This window comes from Triturus cristatus, chromosome 4_2 (assembly GCF_964204655.1).
Source record: "Triturus cristatus chromosome 4_2, aTriCri1.1, whole genome shotgun sequence".
Classification (NCBI taxonomy): Eukaryota; Metazoa; Chordata; class Amphibia; order Caudata; family Salamandridae; genus Triturus; species Triturus cristatus.
The window spans coordinates 158,151,122-158,172,372 of record NC_140586.1 but is presented as its reverse complement, the minus strand read 5'-3'; the positions used below and the strand labels follow the sequence as shown (position 1 = coordinate 158,172,372).

At 48.7% G+C, this 21,251-nt stretch overlaps 1 protein-coding gene and 1 long non-coding RNA gene across 4 annotated transcripts in view; one reads left to right on the top strand and one right to left on the bottom strand.

Moving 5' to 3' along the window:
- LOC146833237 (aquaporin-4-like) overlaps window positions 1–144 on the bottom strand; it is a 107,983-nt gene extending 107,839 nt beyond the window's left edge. For all 3 annotated transcript variants that reach the window (XR_014960548.1, XM_085600889.1, XM_085600888.1), the window contains exon 1: window positions 27–144. The gene's annotated coding sequence lies outside the window, so the exon portion shown is untranslated. The remainder of the gene's footprint in view (window positions 1–26) is intronic.
- Window positions 145–787: 643 nt separating this feature from the next.
- Window positions 788–1,375, top strand: LOC146833236 (uncharacterized). Its single transcript, XR_014960208.1, has 2 exons — window positions 788–838; window positions 1,156–1,375. It is a non-coding gene; the product is annotated as an uncharacterized LOC146833236 (long non-coding RNA).
- Window positions 1,376–21,251: the final 19,876 nt, after the last annotated feature.

The following is a 21,251-nucleotide window of genomic DNA, read 5'->3' as shown; positions in this document are numbered from 1 at the left end:
AACACCAATGTACACAGAGTACTCACGTAGAGGTGCAGGAAGAGTTGTGTGGACCGTATAGTCAGGGAAACGTCCGGTGCCGGAAAGTGATGTGAAAGTTCAAAAAGTCCCGTCTTAAAAAGCAATTGGGAGGACTGTGGCGAGTACGGAAATCCGGAGAATCATGAATCTGAAAATGGGACTGGAAAGAAGTCGCCATGTTGGAATGGTGTAGCGTGACAACGTTACAAGAAGAAGAGCCCGGAATTGGGTACAGAGATATAACGGGGAAAATCACGAGGAATGTACAAACAATAAAGGATGAACAAATATACAAATAAACGAGGAGAAATTAATAAACTGAATGGACGAGTTAAAAAGGATAAAAATAAAAGCCAAGGAAGGCCCGAACGTGGGGGCCTGAAAAGTGTTTTCACATCTAAGAGGCTGACCTGATCGGATACTAAAATTTCTACAAGAGCGAAATTGATGAGGTAATGGGAGTGAGAGGAACAATTAAAAATAGGAGAAGACGAAATGATTATATGGTGTGGCTGAGGATGGAAAAATACATCCTAAATTATGCCTTGTATTGATGAGAAAGAGCGAATAGTTTCTTTCACACCGTTCCCCCCATTTTTTGCTTACTTCATGCGTTTTCATTTTAGTACCCATTGACGTGGTCCCGGAGACATTATCATCGGTAAGCTGGGTTCACCTGGTTTTTGATCACTATCCACATTGTCTTCCTTTTTTCTCGTTCCTCATTTTAGCTCCCTTTGTTTTCCATACAGCATTAGATTTCTCTGGTAGACACGATCCTTTCCTCATTTGTTGACTCTTCAATACAGTACATTAGGTGAGACCTTTTCGTCACGTGTTACAGATTCTTATATGTTCCTTTTTCTCTTTTCTTCCCTCCAACAGTATTTCCTCTGCCACACATTCACTTGTCTGGTGCACTTATCGTTCTGGGTGTCGCTACTTCTCCTCTTTACATTGAATCTCGCACAGTTCCCTTAGCTTGTTCTCCAGTGGCACATTGTTCTGAGGACCAGCTTGGGTTATTCTCTATTATTATCCACACGACCAGTAATGTTCACCATTGAGTATTTTGTCATATAGATTTTAGGTTTCAATAACATCCATGATTATCATGTTTATTTTTGTTCACAGATTTCCCCTGACGAAGGGACACCAATGTCCCGAAATGCATTGGGCTTACCATCATGACATCATGTGATTAAACAAATGTACTTTGTATTATGTACACGCTTCGTTAGCAATTTATCCAGTTGATGACTGTACATTATCATTGTTATTTTTATTAATGGATTGACAACCTGTGTATCTATTCAATACATATATGAATTAATATATGTTCATTTGATTTGGACCGTTATGCTTGTTTGTTGATTATTTTGCATGTTAAGGTGATTACCTATCTAGGGTCATAGCTACCCCCAGCTCAGTGCGCAGTGTCAACCATTAGTTGGTTGTTCTCTTGATTCTCTGCTCAAATGCCCGTTAGACAGCGAGCATAACACTGCGGCACCTATACCAAGTACTATAACCATACAGTATAGTAAGCAAACAGGAGTGCGCTGCTCCCCAACTACCTATCTGGCATAGGTAAGGCACCCCTCTAACTGGGTGCACTATACCAGTGGTGAGGGTACAGGTGCATGAGCCCTGTACCCCTACAGTATCTATACCAATTCTTAGACATTGTAAACTGGGAAGTTTGGTATCAAACTTCTCAGCACATTAAACCCACACTGATGCCAGTGTGGGATTTAATGAAAAATGCACTCAGAGGACATCTTAGAGATGCCCCCTGACAAACAACCTAACTCTAGTGTCCTGGCTGAGTGGCTGCTCGCCAGCTGCCACCACCAGACATGTTTCTGGACCCCTGGGTCGAGAGCCTGCTGCTCTCAGGGGTCTGAGACAATGCACATCCTGGAACGAGGTGCCAAGCCACCTCCCCCCCAGATGGGCAGGGTCCACGAAGGGGAAGCTTCAAAGGCTTGCTGTCTTTGTGAGCTACCCCAGCCATTTGCTGCTTCCAGCAACTGGCCCCCACCGGTTCTGATCCCCATTTTGGGTGAGAGAATCGGCAGGAAAACCAAGTGAGGAAGGGAGGTGTGCCCACCTTTGCAAACCCCACCCCTCAGGTGGGGGAGGCGAGGCGAAGCATAATTCCCAGTGCTCGCAATCTTGCAGATAGGGGGACCCAGCCAACCAGAGAGAGTCATATGACCCCCTTCCACTGGAGAGTGGCATAATAAGGGGTGTACCCAACCCAAGGAAGTGACCCATTGGTCCCGACCTGTACCTAACTGCAACACCCCTAAATTTAGTATTTAGGGGCAACCCTAAATCTTGCAACCACAGACAAGAACTGACCAGAAGAAGAGAAGAAGAAGGACCGAAGAAGCTGTGCTGAACTAAGAAGAGGTGGATGCCCACTGACTTGGCCACAGCCCTACTGGCCTGTACCCACATCTAACCTGCTCCAGCGAAATCCCGGCATGTCCTGCAGCCAGCAGCCCCCAAGAACCCGGAGGACCTGCATTGCCTTCCCAAACCAAGCCTTTGTCTCCAGTGAGCACCAGATTTGCTCACCAACAGACTCTGGCTCTGGCCAAATCTGCGAGTCTGCACCACACTGCACCTGACGCCCACGGCCCGAGTGGCCCAACACCCGAGGAGGTGTCCCTGGCGATCCTGACCTGGGATCTGGTGATCTCTGACCTGCCTCAAATCTACAATCGACGCCTGCAGCCCCTTTCTGGAGGATCCTCCTGACCGCGACAGGAGCTGGTAAGAAAAACCCGACGCCTAAAGACACCCCTGCACCCGACATCCCATGGCCCTGGGTGGCCCAAACGACGTTGTCCCAGAATCCCCAGGCATTCCAACTTACCTCGCCAACCGGTGGTCATCTCCAGAATACCTTCGTCCCCGAGTCTGCAGTGTTTGTTGCAACCGGAGAATCCCCATTGAAAATAACAGGGCACTCGACGCCAAACCAGCACCCTGCACCCGGCCGCCCCTGTGCCGCTGTGGGTGCACTTTGTTTGCTAAATCGAATCCTCCTTTGCCCTGAGCCTAACACCAAGAGCTTTGCTCCCACAACCTTCTATCTTGCTTGTGAGCAGCCACTAACCTGATGCCCCCTATACCCCTTTGGATAACATTGGGCCTCAGCACTCTGCACCCGGCCGTCCTAGTGCCGCTGAGGGTGCTTTGAGAGTGCATCCTTGACCCTGGGGGAACCCTGGTTCTACCCCAGAATACCAACTCCCACAAACAAGTACTTACCTGTAAATCGATAGCTTCATTTCCTCCCATCGGATTGCATTGAATTATTTTCTTTTAAAACTCGTCTAAGTGCGGAGTTGGTTTGTATGAAACATTGAAAAACTGCATATGTGTAAAAACTGAAATACTTACCTTTTGTCTCGGGAATGTCTCTGTGATATCTAGGCATATCACACAGATTAGCAAAAGTAACCTAAAAAGTAATCCAAGAAGTAACGTACACAGTAATCTGTAACGTAACTGAAGAGTAATTCCGAACTGTTGACTTACCTGTAAATCAATCAACTACATTTGAACCTACATTCAACTGTAATTCACTGCATTAATCTTGCAAAGTATTATTTCACTTACCTGCACCAGGCTTGGCTTGGTTCTGGAAATAAAATAACTAAATAATATTTTTGATACAAAGAAATTGGTCTGAGTTCAGTCTTTGAGTGTGTGACATCATTTCTTGCCTGAGGGTGTACAACAAATGCTTAACACTACCCTCTGATAAAGCCTTACTACTTGCCCACACTACCACAAATAGAGAGTAAGGTGCTATCTACTTTTACCTCTGCCTACCTTTGCGGTTCCACTGGACCCCGTGCACACTAAACCTTATTTTAGTACAGTATATCCAGAGTCAGCGTCCTACAGTTGTCCATTATTTGGGTCATAAAGTTGTCCTCGTTAATGAAATGGGACGGGATATCATATTTGTGAGAAGGATCGATTGTGTGGGCAGGGGAATCAAATTCCTTCGAGAAGACTGGTCATTAACTTTCAAACACCCAATTTGTTTGCAGGATATTGACAAGGCCTAAACACCTCCATATAGATGATAATCAGATTGTACCTGCCCGATTGATTTATTTCTTGATCTTTCGCTACTACCCATACATGCCCCCTAAGGCCTAACATAACACTGCCCTGTCAGTCCAACCCTGACAACACCCTCAATAACAGTGGCAGTCACACAGTCAATCGTTTTAGCTGTTTTAAAGAATGCATGAGCCTTGACTGACTTGGGGATTCCCAGGAGTTCAACAATCAAGCCACGGGCGAGGTGTGAGCACAGATGGCGTAATGTGTGAGGAGAACACAGTAGTTGATCCCCCTTGTCCAGTGCCGGACTGGCAGTAGCGGGCACCAAGTGTTTCCCCAGTGGGAGGAGGGGTGGGGGCCAGTTTTCTGGCCGTGTGGGGCCGGTTTTGTCACTGGGGGCCGGTTTTGCAGCAGTGCTGCAATTTCAGCCTCCTGTAACAAAAGCGGGAGTGGTGCTTTTTACTAGCACCCCCCTAACCTGACCCCCGCCCCCAGTCCCAGTGCTGGTCAAGTGGCAATCGCCAGGGCTGGTTGCTGTTCTCAGTCCGGCCCTTGCCATACAGAAGGGAATTGTGATTCAGGGGCATCACTGTTGCCAGGGGCGGCTCTAGGCTCATGGTGGCCCTGTGCAGGGAGCGCAGGTAGGGGGCCCCGGAAGAGGGGGTCCGGGCGGGGCGGAGCTCAGGAAGGTGTTTTAATAAAACGTCCAGAAAAGGCGTTAGATGACCAGTAACATGGTAACAGAAAAACGACGTTTACTTTTTGAGTGCTCATCACTTGGATACTTTGTTTTAGAATCTGGGTCTCTGGAGGGACCCCTTTCAACAAGAAAAGCATGTTGCGCGTCCATAAGAGAGTTCGGCCACAAAGTAGGATCCCTCCAATCACATAAATCATATTCAGAACACGGGTCTGTAACATGGTCTTGCTCTTTGGCTTCCTTTTCAATACCAGCATCATCCGTCTGTAAACTCTGAACCTCCTTCAGAATGCCAGATGTTGATGGACCGATGAATGATGTTTCAGTTTCTCTGTCTGAGGGTCTTTTGTAATAATCCTCATCCTGAGTTGGTAATTGCTGCATGTTTGTATCAATTTCAGAGTCACCTTGTTCATTTTCATTGGTCTGCTCATGAGTATCATTCTGCTCATGGATATCATCATTTTTTTGTTCCTCTTTATGGTCGTCAGCGCCTGTTTTACCGAGTGCATCAGCAGTACTCTGGCCAGAGGATTCTCCATCTTTAGGTGTCCCTTGGGTGATAAAGTTTAGGATTGCTCCTTCCTGTGACACTACGAAAGCCTGCTGAGCCACCTTTCTCTTTCGTTTCGAATAACCAGATTTGTGTACTCGAATTCTCTTCATTTTGCTTGCAATGCAGCGGGCGAGGCTAGCAGTGGGTAGGGAAAGAAAGAAGACAATCAGCAGTGGCGGCTGCTGAAAGATTTTGATGTGTCATCTTTATTTTCTTGCAAAAACAACAGTTGATGGACAGAATGCAGAACAATGTCATACATTCACCCCAGTACAGAGATCTGGGCCTAAATACATTGTTTTTTTGCTCACCACACCACCCCAGTTCAGACATGGCCATATGCAAATCAGCCTTGACCCTGTGCCTCATGGGAACAGTCCAGCCCGAACTGCGAAGCCATGTCTTCCCTGGACTACACAATGAAGGACCAGCATACCTTAATGAACAAGTGAATTTCCACCAACCTACCAGGAAAATATGTTCCAGAACCATTTCCCTAGCAGCCACCCAATGCAGCCGCTGATAAAACAGTGGAGGCCGCTACTTCTCCCACCTGGCAGTGAAGACCTGAAAACCCTCCCCCTGCTCCTCAGAGCCTCACCATCGCTCCAGCAGTTCAGGAAGGACCACAAGACCTCGCTGTTCAACCAACAAGCAGCATGATCCAGCAGCATGAATCCCACACCGCCTCGAGACCCTTATGTGTGAAGCAGCTGAGCTTTACAAACCCTGACTGATTGATAGTAATTACCCTTCCCACTACATGTATGACACATTATGAGGACTAGCCACATATGGAAGGTTTATTTGAAGAGTGTTATAAAACTATAGGGTAGATCATCTGACTTGGCATACAAGGTCTGTTTTCTCAGTCCACTGAGAACAGTAGAGCCTGGAGAATAGTTCATGATCTATTTGGGAAGTGACCTTAGCAGGAAGAGAGTAAGCTACATTGAAATCATGGCACACAGAGACCTGTCTCAGTACGTCACTAACTGATCCTGAAGACAGCCTACAGGTAACCAAAGACTCGTCCACTTTACCACATTGTCAAAAGACAAAATACAATATATTTAATTAAGGTTTCTTGTATAGTGCCATATTCCAGCAACCAGTTATGCTCGCTTTCAGAGCACCTATTAAACAAGGATTAATTACAGTGAGTCCTAAGGCTATGAAAAGGCACTAGACGTTCACTGAAGCAAAATTAATGTGCAAGGAACATCCAGTCAGGAGACAACTTTCAAGCAGACGTACGAATCACTAGCACAGCGTACCAACGTCCCCATGGGCCGTGGCATAAGCAAGGAAAATGGCCCCTTTGGCTGCTGCTCAGGAAGTAAAATATAGCAATTATCAGGGTTCAATGGGCCCCTGAGGGTTTTGGGTCTCAGTACCACTGTACTTGTTGAACCAATGGTAACTATGCCCCTAGTATGGACAGAGAAGGCTGCTTCACCAATTGCAAACTGAGGACTAGTTAAACTAGTTTTCTCTGCTAGTCACATGACAAGCACTGGAATGTAATTAAAGAAATGATCAAGAAGCCAGTCTCCTACCAAGGTCTCTGCAAAAGGGCATTAGATTGAGTTAACATGGGTAGGCACTGCCATCCTATTCCAGGCGTCCATCCATAGGTGCTTGCATTTCATGTCTGCCTCAACACCATATAAACAGACATAACCAAATGCCAAGTACATTCGAACGCTCGATGTTTTAAAAGATTTGTGCAGGCAGATCCACTCATTAGATCACAAGTATCAGCTTCATACTCTGTTTTCATGATTGTTGATAAGTAATTGTAATCATTTTAATGAATCCTTAACATTACGTCTAACACCTCGTACCCTGCTCTCCTCTTCCCCCCAACACGACCGTGCCTCCCAAGTTACACCTCCAAAAGTCACCATGCCTCCCCTCAGCCACAAGTAAACACCGCCCCTGCACTCCTGACTCACTCTTCCCTTAACATACAGCGCCGATCTGTACCACTCCCTACCCCTGGCGTACGGTGACCACCTCTCCGACCCGCGCCCTCTCAGAGATGAATCGTGAGAGAGAGGCTCTCTCTCACGATTCATCATGCCCTCCCTTCCCATGACCACGAGAATACCTCCAGCTCGCCACCTCACATGGCTTACCTCCACCCAGACCCAAAGCACACACCATCTACAATAACATCCTCACCCAACCTTCCCCACGCCCCCGGCTCCTCACCCCCACGGGCTGGGATACATTCCTACGCCTGATCTGCCCTCCTCCCCAGGGCTCCCCACACCCTCGTCCAATGGCTCACCTTCCCTCGGGTTCACTCTGCAGTGGCACACGCTGACCTCCTCACTCCCCCTCCCCATGCCCTGACCCTCGGGCTGCTCACCTCGCAGCTGGCACCAAAGGTTGCACACTGGCATGCTATCCTCTGCAAGGCGGCCTTTCTTGCCCAGGGTCTCTAGGCGCGCCGGTGCATGGCCTCGGCCGGTCTCGGTGCTGCTCGCTGCACGCCGGGCACGGGTGCTGCCACCCCTCCTGCCGCCAGTGATGCGTGGTGCTTCTGTAACCCCTTCGCTGCAGGACTCGCGGGCACTGCGCATGCGCGCGCATGCGAGCATCCGGAGGTGCCAGATCTGGACTATTAAAACAAGCTCGATTCTCCCGGAAAAAAAGTTCTAAACAAGCACAAGACCTACCAGAAGAGCCCGAAACAAGGCCGACCCCACACAAAGACGAGACTGGGTTAGAAAGGAAAAGCGTATAAGAACAACCATTCAGCGTGCATCACATTGGATTTAGCACGCCTCAGTCGTTCATGCGCCAAATCCCTGCCTGGGGCCACCACGAATATGTATTGTATCCGATTCCTCGTGGTGGCCCCTGGGGTTTGGTGGCCCTGTGCAGGTGCACAGCTTGCACATGCCTAAGGCCGCCCCTGCTGTTGGGTGCATCATTAGATTGCACTTGCTCTTGCCTGAGATTTTTTGGGGGGGAAAGTGGCAGGTTTGCGTAATTAATTAAAAAACTAAAAACAGAATGGATGCATTTCATCAAGACAATTTCAATATTGTGTTTCCAGGAGACATGGCTGGTGGACCCCTTGCATAATAATGGCTATGTAACATACCACCTACCTGCAATTCGCTGTAATTCGGGAAGGTCTTGGGGTGGCCTGGTGATTTATATTTCCAACTTACTAGAATGTCATGTCTATAAATACCAGACTGGTGAATATTTTTATCAGATTATTGGAATTGAAGACCTATGGGGAGTATGAATAGTGTGTGTTAACTTTCATAACAACTTCTTTAATAAGGGAAGAAGCGCTATGATTGAAAAGCTGGAAAAAAAAATTAAGTGCACTCAACAGGAGAGGGTATGATTTGCATACAATTTGGGGAGGGAATTTTAATGCCGATCCATGCACCTTCCCCTCTATGGAGATGTGTGTTTTTTGTGGCACTAAGGTTGATGGTCAAACTCCTTTTGTCAACCAGGGTTATGGTATTATGATCAAGTATGGTTTTTATCAAACACTGTTTGATGTTCGCAAATTGAACAAATAAACCAGTAGCCCCTTTCACAAACACGTTCACAGCCAGAGGGAAGCGAAGTGTTGTAGGCCTCATCTTAGTATCAGAAAACATGAGCCAGCGTATTCACAATTGTATCACTTATGTCAATTCCTTTAGCAATCAATACCCTCAAAGGTTTCAGATTAACAGCCAATTCAGCCAATTATGGGTCATCTGTTTCAGACCACAGGGAAAAGTGAGGGACATCAACGTCACAGGAGTTAACACGCACCGAATAAAATGAGAAAAGGTGCACCTTGCAGGCTTTTCGGATAATTTGGTAAAGGGCAATAAATCATTGGTCAACGTCTGTCTACATGAAAACACTGAGGACCTAAAAATTAGAGAGCCTTTATTCATATTTCCAACTTCATCAACAGAGCTCACCAGAAATCCCAAAGGTAGGGCAAATAAAGCAAAATGTTGGTGTTGTCAAAACTGTAGGAGTAGTGCAGTAGTACTGTACTGTACGGTTGTGCACGATTCCCATGAATAGAATAAAGCACACAGATGTTTTAACTTCCACAAGTCAAGTGGGAGTTCGCAAATGCACCCTAGAATAAGGTGTCAGAGTGTCTCCATGCTCCCTGAGAAATTGTTAAGCAAGAAAATTTGTTTGGTGCACAACTTCCTCAAGGAACACATCCTACACAAAAAGATGGGCATAGTCAATGTACAGAGAAATTGCAGTTTAACAGCAAAAGAACAAACAGCTGACCAGGGTTAAGCACATCAAATCCCTATGTACAGTCTATTTATAGATGGTGCAATCGCTTCCCGCACCCGCCGTCCGGAGATGCAGATAATGACAAAATGTTCAGGAATATGGAAGGTGCACTCGATGCGAAGTCAATCAGGCCATTTTTGTCCAAAATGCTTCTTTTATTAAGTTAATCATAAAACTGGCACACAGCCAACGCGTTTCGTTCCCAGTTGCCAGAGGGAACTTCGTCAGGGCTGTAACAATTATAAACAAGACATGACATAAATAGCCTTATATTATTCATTTTTGCTGACAGGACGCACACCAAGAACCATTTACTAATAAGCTCTTTGAAGAAGTAGCTATCCATGGACTTGTGTGCATTTTAAATAATCTTGGATATTTGGAACCATTTATTCTTGGGTTGGAGGTGAGTTTTGTATAATTGCAAAGAAACACAAGACCTTTGGGGAGCCCAAACGGTGGAATGGGGTGTATTGGTGGTTACTTTGAATATTAATGTGATTAATCCCGAGTAGTTCAACTCTCTGCATCTCTATTAAGAGGATGCCAGTAGGTATCTGGGTTCCCTTGACGAAGTTCCTTGAGCTACCACGTGTGAGATGGTATTGGTCTTTACACTTTCTTTCTGTTATAGATCCTGAAACACATGTCCACTCCTTAATTGAGGTTGACCGCGTATTGGAATTCCACACCATTCCACCATATACCATATACTGATTTCTTAGTTGGATATTGATGAGGTGAGAATAAGTATAACTTTTATATTCCTATGCTATTGTGTCTGTGTGGTAACCTTGTTATTCTGATACATGGCCACTTGGTCCCCCCCCCTACTTTTAGTCTGTATTTAGCCAGTTATGATGGACTTTTAGGTCTCCATTGTTATAATTGTGTGTGGTGTCCATCTAGATACAATCACATTCAATTCACAATAGTATCACACTGTTTAAATGTGTGTCTTTATTAATTTAAGTTACTTTGTCTGGTCTTTTGAGCTTTTTAATTTGTCTGATTTTTCCCTCTTATAAATATAATGTGGGTGTTTTCTTTGTGGTGCATAGTATATATGTATAATCAATGTCAAATTGTGTACTTGTTATATGTAGTGTTGTGTTATTTATTTGTCATATCATGTGGGTCGTCTTTAGCTAGTGATGTTTTGACTTTTGATGTTATGTTGATGTGTTATTTATGTCATGTCTTGTTTATAATTGTTACAGCCCTGACGAAGTTCCCTCTGGCAACTGGGAACGAAATGCGTTGGCTGTGTGCCAGTTTTATGATTAACTTAATAAAAGAAGTATTTTGGACAAAAAAGGCCTGATTGATTGACTTCGCATTGAGTGCACCTTCCATATTCCTGAACAGAGAAATTGTAGTGTTGATGTCCAGTATCTCCAGTAAATAGGGGGATTTGCAGCTGAAATCTCTTAGGGGTGTACCCAGTAAGCCCTTTTCCTGTGTTCCACACCGTACCTGACAGCACTCAAGATTGAGCTACACTGCCACTGTCTCTCAGCTGCACAGATTGTACATGCAAAGGAACATCACGGCTGCCATGACAATGTTCTTCAGAATCACTGGAAGACAAGTCATCGTAGACTGGAACTCCACTACCTGGAAAATCACTAACTCATTCTCACCCATGATCCTTTTCCTGAAGTGATGTCTCAGTTAAAGAACCTGCCTCAGAGGTCTCCTCCTTTGAGTTAAGTCCAGGCCGAATGACACACCATCTCTGTTAACTACCTAAGACTTTCTTCCTCATACTATAAACTAGGTAGAATGCTGATGTACCTGCAGAAATGTGAATGCACTGAAAATGTTCTGTGAGAGATAAGAGCGGAAAATAAGGATGCAATGAAATGCTATTCACATGTAAGTGTACAGCAAAAGTAATAGAGATAAGAATAACATTTAGCTCAATAAAGGAAAGAACACTGAGTTGTTTTTAGGATGCAAGCAGAACATAGAATCAAATCTGAAAGACAAAAAAAATATTTAAACTTCCAATAGACGCAATAAGGCTAACAAAATAGCTACACCAGCTTTACATTTTCCTTATGTTGGGCATGTCCAATGGGCTCTTCAAGGAAAGACAAAATTCTGAAAATCGAATTATGCCGCTCTGATGGGCCAACTCCTGAAACAAATTCATGGTTTAACCAAAACTGTATTGTTGGGGCACTCATGGCCCTTGTCAATCTAAAAAAATCATTGGCTAAGAGCAAACATATTTTTTGTTTACAAAAACCCACATTGCTATGTTAATCATTGGCACTGAAGGAAGCTACTTTAATGAGGCCGTGCTCATGTGAAATTACAAAATGGCATGAGTCAGAGTGATTCCTGCTTGAGGATTGCAAAGCTGCTGCAATTCCCAAGCTAGAATCCATGGCAGAGGGGCACCATTGGAAAGTGGAGACTCTGCCCTTTACAGTGACACAGCATATGTTATGTTTCCTGTTAGGGCATGACATAAAGACCATAGGCAGGGGTGACCAAAACCATAAAATGACCGCTGTGTTTTTAATTCCCAGGGTGGGTGCCCTGCTTGTAGGCTCAATCACCCTTCCAGGGAAGGTACAATACCAAAACATTTTAAGCCTTTTGGTCAGGTCGTCCTTGCCCTGGAGGCTTACATCTCCCCCCCCCCCACCCCCCACCCTAAAACATCATCCCTGGTGGTCTAGAGTGATTCCCGCTCAAGGGTTGTGGTCTATGCATATAGAGGGGCTTTATAAACTGACAATCCAGAAAGCGCTTTGCTTATTTCAAGGTGTCCGTAAAACACTTTAACGCCTTATCAGGGGTAATAAGTGTTATACAAACCTGCAATGTCCTTGCTCCTGGTCTGACTTTTGTTTCTTGTGCCTCTGCTTTGATGTATTTCTATATTTTAAGGAATAAGGGAACCCAATAAACATCGGTCAGGAACATTTGGTAGTAGTTAGCTATAATGTACAGGGGTCCCGAGACAAGGCTAGAATAGGGAAAGCTGATAAATATAGACTCAGAGTCAGTGCTATATTGGGGGTTGTCCAGCCAAACAACATAGTTTAATTTTTGTATATTTCAGTGATGTAGACAAAAATAAACCTGTGGGACACAAGCCTGCATCCTACCAAAAATAACAAACAATAGGAATATACACGGGGAACAAACAGTCAAGAAATTATATATAACACACAGGGAAAACAAAGGGCTGAGGCAAGAGAATTTGTTTGCATGTTAAACATCGACATATGGCAAACAGAATGTTTTAGACACCAGTACACATCAAAAATATTCAGTAGGTAGGTGTATATGGTGTACTTATCGGTCGACGATGTTTCAATCCCCTTAACACATATATGGGATCATCATCAGGACATTAAAGTATTGCCTGAATATATAGCCTTCAAGGCATGCTGGGGTGCAGGGTGAATCAAAGTCAGAGGATAGGCTTTTTAGCCTTGAAGGATAATTATTCAGGCAATACTTTAATGTCCTGATGATGATCCCATTTATGTGTTAAGGGGATCGAAACGTTGTCGAACAATAAGTACACCATATACACCTACCTACTGAATATTTTTGATGTGTACTGGGGTCTAAAACATTCTGTTTGCCATATGTCGATGTTTAACATGCAAACAAATTCTCTTGCCTGAGCCCTTTTTTTTCCCTGTGTGTTATATAATTTCTTGACTGTTTGTCCCCCGTGTATATTCCTATTGTTTGTTATTTTTGGTAGGATGCAGGCTTGTGTCCCACTGGTTTATTTTTGTCTACATCATTGAAATATACAAAAATGTAACTATTTTGACCGGCTAGACAACCCCCAATATAGTACTGACTCTGAGTCTATATTTATCAGCTTTCCCCATTCTAGCCTTGTCCTGGGACCAGTGATGTATTTCTAGCCTACACAGGAAAAGAGGCTTGTGGTTGGAAGGTGAGGTGTGGAGCCCCAGTACAGCGCTCCATGTTAGTGCAAAGGAGATGCTCAGATTGGCGCTCCTATGACTCGAGCTTTGCTTGAGGTCCTACTTGGCTCTATTATTAAAAATCACACTGTCATTGTACATAATTTTTTTTTTAAAAAGCTGGTTCTGCTCAGCCTGATTTACATGATAGTAATAATAACAACAACAAAAGAAGACATTGAACAGGTGCCCCTCGCGACCTAAGTCGCGCCACGGGCTGGAGCCCTGCCTGCCACAGGAAGTGCAGGTATGAGAGAGTGGGCAGTGACATCCAGGGAGGACGTGGCTTGGCAGTTCGGGCTGGACTGTTCCCATGAGGCACAGGGTCAAGACTGATTTACATATGGCCAGGTCTAAACTGGGGTGGCATGGTGAGCAAAAAAATGATGGATTTAACCCAGATCTCTTGACTGGGGGAGAATGTTTTGATTTATTCTGCATTCCGTCCATCAATTGTGTGTCTTTTGCTTTCTCGCCCTAAGTGCGCCGAGTATGCCTAGATGTAGGTCCCGGGCTCACTGTGCCACTGGAATCAAGCTATCCTGGCTGAAGAGGGGTGAAACCCCGAAACCGGTCCAAGGATGCTTGTTTCCGGTCCAGGGAGGACCTGGCTTGGCAGTTCGGGCTGGATTGTTCCCATGAGGCACAGGGCCAAGACTGATTTGCATATGGCCAGGTCTAAACTGGGGTGGCAACTTGAGCAAAAGAATGATGGATTTAACCCAGATCTTTTGACTGGGGAGAATGTTTTGATTTATTCTGCATTCCGTCTATCATTTGTGTGTCTTTTGCTTTCTCGCCCTAAGTGCGTCGGGTATGCCTAGACGTTGGTCCCGGGCTCACTGTGCCACTGGAATCAAGCTATCCTGGCTGAAGAGGGGTGAAGCCCCGAAACCGATCCTAGGATGCTTGTTTCCGGTCTAGGGGAGACCTGGCTTGGCAGTTCGGGCTGGACTGTTCCCATGAGGCACAGGGTCAAGACTGATTTGCATATGGCCAGGTCTAAACTGGGGTGGCATGGTGAGCAAAGGAATGATGGATTTAACCCAGATCTCTTGACTGGGGGAGAATGTTTTGATTTATTCTGCATTCCGTCCATCAATTGTGTGTCTTTTGCTTTCTCGCCCTAAGTGCGCCGGGTATGCCTAGACGTAGGTCCCAAGCTCAGTGTGCCACTGGAATCAAGCTATCCTGGCTGAAGAGGGGTGAAACCCCGAAACCGGTCCTAGGATGCTTGTTTCCGGTCCAGGGAGGACCTGGCTTGGCAGTTCGGGCTGGACTGTTCCCATGAAGCACAGGGTCAAGATTGATTTGCATATGGCCAGGTCTAAACTGGGGTGGCATGGTGAGCAAATGAATGATGGATTTAACCCAGATCTCTTGACGGGGAGAATGTTTTGATTTATTCTGCATTCCGACCAACAATTGTGTGTCTTTTGCATCCTCTAGAGGTGCAGCAAGAAGCTGGGGGGGGGGGGGGGGGCATTTAACACGGTGCACCAGGTTCTTTGACCTCTTTGTCCCTTCAGATTCTGCCTGGAAGCATCAACATCAATGCATCGTCAACCGCCTATGCCTTGTAAAAGACTCGAGAACAGCGCTTGAATCAGAGCCAGGTGGGGTATCGCGCAGCGATCTAGCTTTCAGGAGGAGGGAAGGGGCCGCATTGCATAGCCTGAGGTTGTTGCATGATGTGGTAGCCAGCTGGAAACTCGTTCCAGGGGTTGGTGAGTCCTCTTGTGCAGGGTGCGCAGTGTTCCTGCATGCGGTGCATGTCATGGTGTCAGTGACGCGAATGCTCTGGCTTAAGGTAAGCCCGGGAGTAGGTCTCGTGGGTGGGCCGTTGCATGTTGTTGAACTGCATGTAGCATGGCACGCTGAAGTTCCCGAGGAGTAGGTGAGGCTCCTCGCCGATGCGGAGAGCACCAGGTAAGTAGTCTTAATTATTTATTTACTTTTGATTAACCCGTTGTATGTCGAATTCCACTACCCTCACGCCACCCAGCCTCACAGCCCCAACACTCTTACCTGTGTGAGCAGCGACTGACTGGATGTTTAAATATATGGAATGGTTTTATTTAGCATGCAAGACAAACCCCAAGAACGAATGAACTAACCACTAACTTTGGCTCTACGCAGTGTGTTACTCGCCGTTAAGCACTTCAACACCATATCTGGGGTAATAAGCGCTGTACAAATGCATAGTGACCACACCGTCATCCGCTTCATTCAACACGCATGCACAGACGTCACCCAAGGATTACACTGACACTTTCATTGTGGGTGAAGAACTGCTGCAGGTTTATTTCATACAACATAAGTATGACGATAAATGGGTTATCTTACGGGCGATCCAGGCAAGCAGCCCCTCGCTGCTCCGCCCGCCTGGTGAGCCAGCACGCACGGTGGGTCGATGCCCGGCAGTGCGGCACATATTTATTTTCAGATCATCCACTGGGTCCCGTGATCTGTCTCCTACTCCCGCCCCTTCTGACAGGGGCGGAGCGTGTTGTGGCACACCCCCGGTTGGTCAGGCCCCCCAACCGCCCGAAGGACTAACGGGGCGCCGTCGCGGTCTTCCCAGAACCCCCTTCGGCTCGTGGACCTTGGCTCGGGCACCCTTACTGTGCCGGACAGGGGTACCCTTACTGTACCGCCTGTCGCAGAGGTACCCTTACTGTACCCGTCTGCCTCCAGATCGCCCTGTAACTCCGCCTGCAACGCAAAAGAAAACATTAAAACATTCCAATAACGCGCTGTCTCTGCCACGCAGGGTAAGCGGAATGGGTGGGAAAACGCGTGTCCGGGCAGGAGCGGCGCGCAGGAAGCAGAGGAGGAACTGGGCGAGAGGGACACCTATGTAGGGGGGGCAAGCCTCGCCCCCCCTAACGGCCCGCCTCCACCTCACACTCATTGGGAGATCTCCTCCCTGGGCGTGGCCTTGCGCGCGAGGCAGAAGGAGGGGGAAGGCTGCGACGGGCGGCCACTAGAGAGCTGCCCTGCTGATGTCCCACTGCGTGGGACGCGGGCAGCGGCATAGTGACCACACCGTCATCCGCTTCATTCAACACGCATGCACAGACGTCACCCAAGGATTACACTGACACTTTCATTGTGGGTGAAGAACTGCTGCAGGTTTATTTCATACAACATAAGTATGACGATAAATGGGTTATCTTACGGGCGATCCAGGGCAAGCAGCCCCTCGCTGCTCCGCCCGCCTGGTGAGCCAGCACGCACGGTGGGTCGATGCCCGGCAGTGCGGCACATATTTATTTTCAGATCATCCACTGGGTCACGTGATCTGTCTCCTACTCCCGCCCCTTCTGACAGGGGCGGAGCGTGTTGTGGCACACCCCCAGTTGGTCAGGCCCCCCAACCGCCCGAAGGACTAACGGGGCGCCGTCGCGGTTTTCCCAGAACCCCCTTCGGCTCGTGGACCTTGGCTCGGGCACCCTTACTGTGCCGGACAGGGGTACCCTTACTGTACCGCCTGTCGCAGAGGTACCCTTACTGTACCCGTCTGCCTCCAGATCGCCCTGTAACTCCGCCACAGCTCTGGGGAGGCTACCGTTGCTGCCAGAGCCCCCCCTTCCCTCCATAGGTGTTACTGATGTCCTTTGCTAGCTAGCGCCTCTTGCACGTCAAGCAGGAACATGTCCATCCCTACCCTGGACAAGTGCACCCCGTCCTTCTCGTAGTACCCCTCAACCTTCTCCTGGATCAATGCATGTCTGATGAAGCCCATGCCCCTGCGCTCCATGAATTTTTGCATGGACCTATTGACCCTTCTACGTGACCGCTCTACTGCTGCCGGGGACCTGGCCCCCTCCAAATCCTGTGGGGTACAATTTCCGACCACCAGACTTCGCATGACCCCCCAGCCTGGCTAATGGCTAGCAAGTCAGTTTGCATGGACAGGAGCAGGGCCTCCTTCCCCTGGAAACCAGGTCATTACCCCCTAGGTGTAAGATAATAATCGAGGGCAGAACCCCCACAACAGCCAGACGCTGTTCAATTATGCCCCGGGCTTCACTCCATTTCATCCCCGGGGAGCCCAGCCACACGAAATGTGTGTTAGCAAAATTCTGCGACCAGTTCCTGTGTGTTGCCCAGCGTTCCAGCCTCGTGATGTAGGAGTGTCCCATCAACCAAACCTGGTGACCTGTCAATGAAACGATGAAGCAGCTTTTAGGTAGTTGTATCTTTATTACACACAAAATTAGATACGTTCATCGAAAAGGAACAGACCCAGGGTGGGAAGGGTCGGAGCTGCACATACAGCATCAAGGGCGAACATACCTCTTAAAACAATCGGACTCCCAACGCCCCACCCCTTTTACCCCCTCTGGGCCCAGGCCAGCTTTTGCCGCTGAAGTGGCAGCGCCAATTCTAAAGGAGTGCGAGGAGAATCTGCGCCCCCTCCCCAAAAGGCCAGCCTTGGACAGGGTGGCACCAAGAATACGGTCGAACTGAAACTTGGTGAGGGGGGATCCATCTGCATGAATCAGGAAGGGACCCGGGGTCGCAGGGCGTAAGGCCAGGTATTCCCTGACCATGTGAACCGGGCAGTACCTGTTGTCCCCTAGGGTCTGTAGAACAACTGTCTTCCCCCTCCCCGCCTGGTCTGTCTTCGATCGGCGAATCCGGAGCTCCAGCGATACATTGAGGGGCACAACCGCAATCCCCAGCGCTGTGTCAGACAGGTCAGCCTTAGATTTTGCCACTAGCTCGCTAACCCTAAATGCGCCAAAGAATGCCAGGCAGAACGCCGTTGAAAACAGCCTAGCTTCGAACGGGGAGAAAGTAATCAGGGGTAACGTGTCCAGGAGGAGCTGAAGGTCCATGAATTCAATGGGTGCCCTGGTGTCAGGTTGTCTAACCTCCTCCCTGGCCCAGCCCTTCAGGGCCGCCCTAATCTTGGATGACCCCGTTGGGTCGACACTCCCGTCTAACCTGGCGTCATGGCGCACGGCTGCCAGGTGACCACAAATCCATGAGTGTGATCTGCCGTTCTCCTTGGCCCACACCACAAAGGCCTCTACCTGATCCTCTGTCCCCAACGCTAAGCAACCCAGCGCCTCCACTACTGCTCTGAACGTTGCTAACTGTGAGTCGTACTTCCGCCGCGTCGCTGGCGCCAGGGACCTCTCCCCCATCTTCCTCAGTCTTTCACCCACTGAAGCAAGCGCCAAAGGTGGTCCGGGAATGGTGTCATCTCCGCCCTTGCCCGCGGCCAGGCCTCTCGGAACCGGAGCCACTGAAAGCGAGAAAGAGCGTCAGCTGCCACATTCCGTACACCCGCGATGTGCCGCGCCCTAAACTCAACGTTGCTGCGCAGACCCTCTTTGACTAACTCCCTCAGCAGACTCAGGACTAGCGGGCACGAGGCAGTAAGGCCGTTGATGGCGTGCACCACCGCCATGTTGTCTGACCAGAAGACCACCTTCATGTTGCTCAGTGTGGCCCGCCAGAGATGCAGCGCTACAAGAATTGGAAAGAGTTCCAACACCGCAATGTTCTGTGTCACCCTCTTTCTACGCCACGCATTGGGCCACCTCATGGCGCACCACTCTTCCCCCAGGATCACCCCAAAACCTTCCCTTCCAGACGCATCAGAAAACAAGCAAAGCTCCTGGCTGGCTATCCACGGGGCCCTCCAAATCACCGTCCCATTAAAACCAATGAGGAATTCTGCCCACATTGCGAGATCACCTTCAAGCCGGCGGTCAAGCGTACAAAATGGTGCTTCTGAGTTACATTCGCCGTGGCCCCCGCCAGCCTCCTTGAGAATACCCTTCCCGCTGGAATCACTCTTGCTGCAAAGATCAATTTGCCAATCAAGCTCTGGACAGCCCCTAGGGTCGCTTTGGCCTTGCCCAGCAGCGCCTGGATGTCCTGCAACAAGCCCAGTACCTTATCGGCGGGGAGCCTTGACTCGCCTTTTACCGTATCTAGCTCCACGCCTAAAAAGGTCAAGACCTGCGCCGGCCCCTCGGTCTTACCTGGGGCAAGGGGAACTCCTAGAAACTCTGCCAGCTCCTCAAAACGACTCAAACCTACCGCACACTCGTCTGTCCCACCCGGACCGAAGAATAGGAAGTCATCCAGGTAGTGGGTCACCTGCGTGATCCCGTGAAGGTCCCCCAAGGCCCACTGAAGGAACGAGCTGAAGGCTTCAAAGTAGGCGCAGGAGACAGCACAACCCATCGGCATGCAGCGATCATAGAAGAACTGTCCCGCCCACTTGAAGCCTAGCAGATGCTGACTAGCTGGATGCACCGGCAGCAGGCGGAACGTGGATTCAATGTCCGCCTTTGCCAGCCACGCCCCCTTCCCTACTCTCCTGACCATATCAATGGCCATGTCCAGGGAGCAGTATGCCACGGAACAAATCCCCTCATCCAGCCAGTGGTTCACAGAATTTCCCTCGGGGTACGATAGGTGGTGAATTAAGCGGTAGGCGCCCTGTTGTTTTTTCGGCACCACTCCCAGCGGGGACACCAGGAAATGGTCCATGGGCGGGCTGCTAAACGGCCCAGCTACCCTTCCTGCTGATAACTCCTTCCGTACCTTTTGGTCCACCACCCCGGGCATGTCCCTAGCTGACTTCAGGTTCTGAGCATCCCTGGACTCCAGCGGCCCCTTGTAGGGAATCCTAAATCCATCAATGAACCCACCCGCCAGTAAGGCCCCGTCCTGCACCAGTGGATAACGCCTAATTAGCGGGAGGATATTTTCCAGGATGATGGGGGAAGGACCCTTCGCGGGGCTGGGGCGCTTTGCGGTGAACCCAGGAAAGCAGGGGGTGGTGGAGTTGGTGGGGAGGAATGGCGGGGGGGGGTGGTACATGTGTGATCTCACTGCCGTTGGGAATCTGTCCTGTTGGGTGCAGCAGGCTGTGGTGCGCCCTGGCTGGGGGGGCAAGCAGTAGCAGGGTGTTGTGCGCCGCACTTGCTGCAGCTGTGTGCGAATTTGCATGACCTCCCCAGGTGCAGTTTCCCCCGTTGTAAAGGCGGCATGTGCCGGAATTGAAGCGCTTGCCCTGCCGCTGGCCCCGCCCCCTGCCACCCCGAAAAGGCTGCTTAAAGGGGCGCCTGGGAAACTGATCCCTCTTTCCGTCGACTGTCTCCCCCTGCCCCTTATATGCCTGATCCTTCTTGTCCCGAGTGGGTCGGCACATGCGTTCTACCCAAAGTTGAATCTCCTTCTGATCCCACCCCAGGTCCGGGCATATGGCCATTCTTTTTCTGAAATCCTGGTCGTAATAAAACCAACCCAACCCCACAGAGAGCCTCGCCTCTTCTTGGATCGTGCTGGCATACTGCATGAGGGCCTCGCTCTGTTCCGGAAATTTTTGCACTACTACAGCTGCCAATATATTAAATGCAGACGTCCAATTTTCGATCGTCTTGTCCGGCCATCGCTGATATCTGACCCTTTCCTCTTCCTTACGCCCCATCTTTCTTGTGTTCACCCCTGCCGACCCATGCATAAGTAATGTTAGAATGTCTATATACTCTCGCCTCCATATCCCTTCTTTAGTGGCCTGCGGTACCAACCATGCCAGGGAGCAGCGGCCTGATGCCACTGGCGCTTGGGTGACAAGGGGTTTAGG